Here is a 9,379-nt window from a genome sequence, read left to right as displayed (position 1 = left end):
TCTGAGCTGATGCAATGTAAATATACTTGGTTCTCAGTGGGACTGAGAAAAAGTGACTCAAGGAAAGCTATTCACTGACAATACCAATTATGAAACAAGCAGTCACAAAAGGATAAATTGTTAAAATAACCAACTATATGGTACTAGAAATTAAGAAATTTTCCTTCACCAACAGTGACTGTCATAGAATTATCATGTACATGTAATTTGAAAAGGTACAGAGGTGTGGTATTATCCAAAATTCTGAACATGTTTGTTAGCAGATTAAACAAACACTTGTAATCCCTAGAAATTCTGTGCTTGCTGCTATATGCAATCTCTCTGCAGCACACATGAACCAGGAGAACTGACAGTTCATACATCCATGTTATAAGCTCTGGTATGAAATCATGGAGATCAGTTTTTAATACTAGAAATCTAACAAGGCTGACTTTATTTTCCAAAACTAAAAAAATCATTGACAATCATCTCCTACAGCTGCCATCTTTGAAAATTTGACAACTATTTGACTAAAAGAAAAATGGAAAAAAAATAATTTTATATCGGTAGTATTAGGATCGGATGCATTTATAATTGCACCCCACCTTCAAACTCTGAAACTAATTACCTGGAACAATTACAATCTAGCTCAAAATTATGCAAATTATGAAAAATGTAGGTGTGACTCTTTTTATATTTTATATAAAGCCCAACAAAGTGTAAGTAGGCATGTGAAATGTGTTTCCTATTAGAAAAAAAAATTATATAATTTAAATGACTGGAAATCTTGCTTTACTCACATGATGGTATTATAATTTACTTGGACTAAGATACAGTCTTGTCTAAATCAAACATATATTCCTATATTTGAAGTAAACTACAGAAAATTAAAGTAGAACAAAATTGGGGTAGTAAACATTTTCTTTTGTGGGGAAAAGCAGAGGTGGGGGGAGGGGCAAGGTGTTTTCAACTTGCAACTGGTGCCAGTACTAGAGGGTTCTGTTACCATAATTAAACATTTCTCCAAATGGCAATCTAATTACACCTGGTATTTTCTCCATTTTCATGTGTAATGATCTAACAGTTGTACATGTGAATGCATCCATGGTTGAACTGCCACTTGTTGTATTTGGCATATAGGACATACGCAAACCTACCACAACATATTTGACAGTAATAAACATCAGCTGAAGTTTTCACAATGCAGAAAAACAAAATGATCCTATATGTACATCCTTTCCTGTTGATTAAACAGTTTGGAGTTGTTGATATATGAAATGTTGTGAATATTTGCATAAAAAGCCCAAAGTATGGCTGCCTTTTATAAATATTACCTATGATTGCAAGAATGGTAACTTGATGATGTGTGCTAACACAAAATTTAACCAAAAACTGACAAAGATGACTATACAACATTGACTGGGCTCAAAACCACACCTTTTTTTCTGATAAAAGTAGATGTTTATACTAAGGGATCAAGATATAAGAAGATATTACCATTTTTATACTAATGTATTTGCTTTTTAGGGGAGTGTATTCTAGAGGATAGACTCATCACACAAATGGCTTGATAGCTTAAGGAAGGATATGTCAAATCGAGTCAGTTAAGCATAAACTGAATTTAATTGCAGGGAGACAATGGGAAGTGGAAGGTACTGAGATACATATTTTTATACTTAACATAGGTGAACAATCAATAAAGGTAAACCAACATACAGAATCAAACAAACAAAGAAAACCAGTTGAAACCTGTGATTTTAAGCACGTAAGTGGAAAATCTATCTGAGGTAAAACATTTGTCTATTGTAAAAAATATCATAACTTTTATAACTCAACTTAGCACCAGTCCCTAATCTCTGATTCCACATTTTGCCAAACGCCTCTACTGGCTCATTTGTGGACTGTGTAATATTGCACAAAATAATGATCAGAATTATGAAGAAAATAATACAAATCTACAACTTCCAAAACTTCATGATGAGATTTCTAAAAGTTTCACCCAGGAAGTCACAACTTCCTGTAATAAAAAATGTATGGCAACTGTACAATATGAATAGGTGAATGAGAAAAAAGACCTGGTGAAAAGAAGCAGAAAAATTGTTTTAAACAGTGACATATAATTTACACTTGTTATGACGCAAGAATAAAATATTTTGTTAAGAAAAAATGCTACAAAGCATTTAGTAAAGAGCAGTGAAAAACCGGTGTTACGAAACACCCAAATCCACCCAAATCCACACTAAATCCACCCAAATCCACACCAAATCGCATTTTGTCTGTTGTCTCATCTCTAAATTGCAAAGGTACCTCCCCTTCCCCCATTTCTTTTTTAAAAAATTTAAAACAAATCTTTTTCCACAAATCGAATTATTTTTTTATTGTGCAGTTTTATACAGTTCTATTGGGTTAGGTCTATTTAGACTGACGAGAAACCTATAAATTGGTATCATATTTGTAAAATTTGGTGGTTGTTTAAGATTTATATGACTTATTTGCCAGTATGGAAGACGTTCGTATAGGCAGGCATGAAGACGTACTTAATAAGATACATACACATATTATATACTGTTGTATAGTTTTAATTATATGCTTTAATTCTTCACTGTTCTATTTCTATACAAAATCAGAGCCACATGTTCAACAAAATATCTATTCTAAGGTCACGCTCAACCTTTCAACAACACGGACTGATATAATCTATGTATCTTCAACGGTTATAGGTCATGTAATCTGGAGAAAGAAAAAAAAAACAAACATTGGATATTAAAATTTCAAAAACATTTTGAAAAGTACGAAGAGAAAAGCAAATTTTTTGTTATGTATCAAACACAATCATAACAATGTACGACGAAATCTTCAAGAAAACGGGGGATGTGTACGGGTCCGTAAAACAATAATCCAAATCATTTTAGAAAAAATGGAATAATATTTGCCTCAGATGATACGGAATTTGATTAAAAATGTCAGAATTTGGAACCCTATTTAAAACAATTTCCAGTTTTCAAATCATATTGGCAAATATTCCTGTTGGGCAAAATCAGCAACAATATCCAGATATATCAGTGCCAGCAGCCTAGACTTTAAGTGTCTCTAGGATTCCGAAAATGTTGGAAAAAAGTCAGGCCAATGGAAACGGCCAGCATCCGAACGGACTAAAAAAATATTATAAATGACCAATTGGAGAAAGAAATGTACTTACAGATTATTCTTTTTCACCATCTTAATATTGAATCAATGTAATAATAAATCAAGTTAATTATGTAGGAGTGTGTGTGTGTGTGTGTGTGTGTGTGTGTGTGTGTGTGTGAGAGAGACAGACAGACAGACAGACAGACATACAGACAGGCAAACAGACAGAGACACATTGTACTGATCAAAAACCAATAAAACCCTAATGTTATCTAATAAACAGAATGTAAAAAGAAACAAAACTGCAATATTACATACGTGCTAATTATACTACAATTTTAATGGGTTTTTTTAGCAATTATAGGATTATGAACTTTTGGTGCGAGTTGAATAGCAGAAAGATAACTCGACCTTTGGGCAATCGAGGCCAGGTGTTAATTATAAGAGTTAGAAAATGTGAATAATAACAGGTAAATTGCTTCTTGTTGACGATTACGAAAAAGAAACCAATGAAAGAACCTGCCGAATAAGTTGGTCAAGCGGCAAGTTCTCAGTTACTCAATTAATTTAAACATCATATTAGTTCACAATCAACCAGCTGAAACCAGCCTCGATTTGTTTTTCATTGCATAATGTGTACTGACAATTGCCAGCATGTTTTCTTTGGAATTTGTGTAAGTTTCAGTTTTTGTATTATTCATCATTAATAGACTAAATGACAGTCTAAACAAAACATTACTGTTAATTACAAGCAACTAAATACATAGTATATAATCTTAATGTTTCATGAGCTCGTCTCTCATTTTGAAACAAAGCTTAAATACTGCACATTTCAAATCATTCAAAAAACGCATAACAACAATTGCTGGACTGCCCGATTCTTTTCCTGTAGAGAAAAAAATGCTGGCCATTGTGGAATACTGCTGCAAAATGCCAACCATCTTTAAAAAGCACGGAAATTCTAAGAAATCGGAGCCATATGTAAGGACAGACCCAAAAATTATTCAGAGAGCAGCTGAAATGGCAAAGCATGAGAACATCAGCAGCATTCTCACAAAACTTATGGAAGACAACAGTTTCACTGCTCCGAAATCGATGAAACAAATAAACAACAAGAAATTCAGAGACCGCAAATGAAAACGTGAAGAAAATATCAACTCCAGAATAAATATAGCTGATGATGTAGTTAGTGTTTTAAGTGAGCTTCACACTAATCCAGTCATCCAAGAAATAATTTTGACTAAACACAAAAAACCAGTTGTCATTGTTTATAGCAACCAACAGATGGATGATACGATCAGAAACTGTGAAGGTGATGACGGGAGTGTTCTAGGTGTTGATAGAACTTTCAAATTGGGAAATTTCTATGTCACAGTCTTTTCCTTCAAAAACCGATGTGTGATAAGCAATAGAACAAACGATTTTCCGGTGATGTTTGGGCCGTGCATGATACATTTTGATGCCGAAAAGGAAAGTTATGGGAAATTTTTCTCACACGTAAGCAATCGATTTGGACACAAAGCGCGATTAACCATTGGAAGTGATGAAGAAAAGAGCATGACAAATGCCCTGAAAGCCAAATTCCCACATGCAAATTTTTTGTTATGTACCAAACACATTTATGACAATGTCCAACGACATCTTCAAGAAAATGGGGCATGTGTACTGGCCCGTAAAAGAATACTCCAAATCATTTTTGGAAAAAATGATGGAGTAATTTTTGCCTCAGATGATACGGAGTTTGAATCAATATGTCAGAATTTGGAACCCTATTTAAAAACAATTTCCAGTTTTTAAATCATATTGGCAAAGATTCCTGTTAGGCAAAATAAACACTTATGTTTTCCGCCCATTACGCGAAGGAGTAATCAGTGCACCATGGACTAATAATAACAGCGAGTCCATGAACCATAAGTTAAAGGCAGCAGTTAATTGGGACAGAAACAAATCCCAGAACTTATTGAAGAGATCGAAACTATTATGAAAAACCAAATTCTGTTTCTCAGATGTGCTGTTTATAGCAAAGGAGACTGGTGTCTATCACCTTCAGTGGAAAAGCATGTTATTCCACAACTAATGTGGCATGGTATGCCACAAATGGAGAAAGACAGGCATATACACAAATTCATTCTGGCAAAACCACCACCAACAACAAAATCCTGATATATCAGTGCCAGCAACATAGATTTTAAGTGTCCCAAGGCTTCCGAAAATGTTGGGAAAAAGCCAGACCAGAGGAAATGGCCAGCATCAGAACGGACTAAAAAATATTATAAATGACCAAAGAAATGTACTTACAGATTATTCTTTTTCACCATCATAATATTGAATCAATATAACATTTTCTGTATGACAATAAAATATTTGCAACATTTGTTTTTGGTCATTATTATATATTTTATAGGTCATTTATATGGAATCCTTTTAGGGACAATCGCTACATCTTGTAGTATTTGGCCGGGCAATGGAGCGATGAAGTGATGCGATGGAGCGATTTGTCATTTATTTATTAACTGAGTGGAGATTAAAGTCGAAAGATTGCACTAGGGTGTGGATTTGGGTGGATTTGGTGTGGATTTGGGTGGATTTGAGTGGATTTGGGTGTTTCGTAACACCCGTGAAAAACTTCTAACGCACCTGGACAAAAAAAAAAGTCAGTTTAAAGTTCAAACTTAACGTTCATAAAACATTTTCCTTGATAGTAATGTGTAGTAAAAAAAAAATGTTCAGCATCATATACCACGCGCTCAAGAATGTGAAACAGATAAGTTATAAAAAGACCAATATTACACATTATGGACGGTGCATATATTTGTATGTTAACTGGGAATTTATTTCAAAGGAAGTCGTAAAGTGGAGTCCATGTTTGAATTCTCCATGAATAAATGCAGAAAATATTCAATTTTCATTCATTTGATAATCCTGGAACAATCATATCCTGTTGCTAGTCTAATACAGGTATTTTTCACCATTGTGTTCCTGTTGATACATTCTAATTTTAGCTAAGTTTATAATCCATTTGAGAAACACTCTTCATATAGCGATATCATTCATTTCCCTATTACCTATTATTTGTGGGAAAAAAATCTAAGAAATCTTACTTCAAAATAGTAAACGATATTTTCAAATTAGTTCTACAATAAATGACCCGTTCCACTTCAAATACGCATGCAGAGCGCCATGTTGTTTACAGCCTCGATTTCAAATTGCCTAAGTGAAGAGTACTTACCAAAGGAATATAATTTTCTTGTCCCTTCGGACAGTACCTAAAGAGAACCGGTAGCAAAAGGGTGTGGCAAGCCTCATAGTTTTCAGTCAGTAAAACCAGGGATCATATTCGAACAGTGTATGCTTGTCTCAGGTACAATTATTTTCAGTATTAACAATAAACTGTTCACAACTTATTATTATTATTATTATTATTATTATTATTATTATTGTTGTTGTTGTTGTTGTTTTCCGACTATGAGATGAGTCCATCAATTGAGGTAGATCGACCAACCAACAGACAGGCAGAGGCAGAGATGCATTTTTCCAGAACGGCTTGACGCAGTTAATTTTTATATAAAAAGTACCCATTATAATAATGATAATAATTCTACCCGAGACAAGCATACACTGTTCTAATATGCTCCCTAGTTTTACTGAATGAAAACTATGAGGCTTGACACACCCCTTTGCTACCCATTTGAAAATAAGACAGGCCAGAAATCTGCATTAACTTGTCCGGCTGTAGTAGTAGTAGTATTAGCACTAGTATTAGTAGTAGTAGTAATAGTAGTAGTAGTAGTAGTAGTAGTAGTACAATAAAAAGTAGTAGCATTGATAATTTCTTTATGACATCATCCTTGACATTCAACCAGTCAAACACCAATTTCTGACTCGTTCGAGTAGCTGATTGACTCAGTTTTTATCCTTATGATCTTTTTCTTTGTTAGCGAAGAAACTCCTTCTAGCCAGCTATTTTTGTTTTAAACCAAATATTTATAACCATTAGCATGTTGAAAGGTATTCCCATGATTCATTTTGAGAAGTTATATGACGACGAATTTAAACACTTCTGAGGCATGATGAACGATACGACCTGAGTAAACCATGCGTTTTCCGTAATCGGAACCTGGCGTGAAGCTGTTTGAGCGCGTATGCAGAAATTACGTAATGAGAAATTATCAATCAGAAATATTGAGATGGATACTGAGGAAATATGTACTATCATAGTATAACAGCAGTTTTTAAAGCAAACTTTGTCGATGTTCACTGTGATGTATCCTTATGCTCTGTGAAGCTGACAAATGGCTAAATGAGCAACTCCTAAAGCAGTGGGCCCCAACCTTTTCGTGCACCAACCACTACTACCTATTAATTCTGATATGTCTCTGCATACGCAGAATTACGTACCCAGGACCGGCCTTAGGCTGATTCGGCCGATTTGACCTAATCCGGACCCGAACTAATCGGGGCCCCACGCGTTATTAATTTTTTTAAATATATCTTCAGAAGGTAATTTTAAAGCGAGGGAAGAAAATGTTAAGTCCAATATCATATAAAACCTGTTTCCAAATGCCGTACTTACAGGGGGCCCCGCCAAAATGATCAAAATCTGGTCCCGCGTTTTCTAAGGCCGTTCCTGGACGTACATTGCGAATTTATAATTTTAATGTACGTTCCCTGCTCATACTATGGTCTTCATTATTAATTATAATCTCCTTCCGTTAAAACGTATCATTCTGATTAGTATATGCTCACTTTTGTCTCCATTCACTTTACTTTGTCAGAGTTGTGCAGTATTTTACGATACTGAACACCTTCATATTCCATACACATCACGACACGTGTGCCTAAAGATAATATAGATTATTAGGAACTATAATACAAACAAACATGTACACTCGTGTAGTAGACACTTTAGCTTTTGTTTGATTAAGTTTAGCTGTGAATAAACTAAAGCATAAATTTCGTCCATTTGAAGGTATAAATGATAAAGTTAACGATGTGGTCGAGTTCACTGACTCAGAAACGAAACTGTCAAAGAAGCGAAAGAATTAACGTGATATTCGCAATGTCAACAACAAACGTGAGAGACGCAGTAATTGAAAATACCGTTCTGATAAGTGAAGCAGTTATTTAGGAGAATATTCATATATTTTGGCAAATAAAATAGTTAAGACTGACGAGTGCTCTTTGGGGTATTAAAATATAGCATAGAAAAGCATATTGAGGCCAGGGCCGCTGAGAGCGATCACGGTCCCTGGGGTAAGAAATATCCGGGCCTCACTTAATTCTTGTTCAAAAGAATTTTTTCTTTTCTAAAATTAAAAGTGTTGTTCGGCCCGGACCCCAGAGATATATCCCCCCCCCCCCTTTGTGGGCCCTCAGGCCATGGGTTATCGCAAATCTATCAGAGAAGTATCATTTTACAAGTCTGTCAAAATACTAGATTCGAGACAAAAATGCAACGGAAGGTTTTGGTAGGAAATTAAGAACCTCAGAACCAATAATCCAAGACGACGAACAGGTTTTTTTTTTCCGCTGGGTAAATGGAGTGTCATTCAACAGCTGCTTTTCAATTTTCCACGTGTAACTATTTTGATACAATGTTAGGCTAGCGATGGAAGACACGCTGTATGATAGAGGTCATAGCTGGGGTCCCTCCAACAGCGAGATGCAAGTGACAGGGCGTTAGTATGTTTTCGTTTGCTGGTAATAGGAATGGTAATAAATATACTTACATTTAATCATCTTAAATTTCCTCCAAATGTACTTTCTTAGTTCATCAAATCCGACCGACATGTCCTGCAAAACTTCACAACACCAAAGCTGTACTGGAATTTCAGTAGCCTACATTTTTAGCTGAAATCAATTCTCCGAACTGCACCGAATTGACCCAATAAACCAGCCCCTCATAATCAGCAAATCAAAATTGAGTTGGATCAACAAAGAAACAAAATCCATGTTCATTCATTCACATTATGACTATAAATTTTAATTTTAAGTAAACCAAAACGACGATTCTTTTTTAAACCAATGTAGAGCGCGCGACTAAGTTAAAAGGTCGCTAGGCAGAGCTATGTGAGCATTAATAATGTTATTGTGTATTGATGACTATACGGTTGTGAATTTATTTTGGAATAAAGCATAAATTCAATTACCGTATAAATTGTGTGGACGTACTACACCCACAAACAATATTTACCATCAATGAGGACACTCTTGATAGGAATGACACACATAATATCATGAAGACACGATCTAGCAAACCACGAGAACCAAT

This window comes from Sinohyriopsis cumingii, chromosome 18 (assembly GCF_028554795.1).
Source record: "Sinohyriopsis cumingii isolate HCF-2022 chromosome 18, ASM2855479v2, whole genome shotgun sequence".
NCBI classification, from domain to species: Eukaryota; Metazoa; Mollusca; class Bivalvia; order Unionida; family Unionidae; genus Sinohyriopsis; species Sinohyriopsis cumingii.
This window is presented reverse-complemented; position numbering follows the sequence as displayed.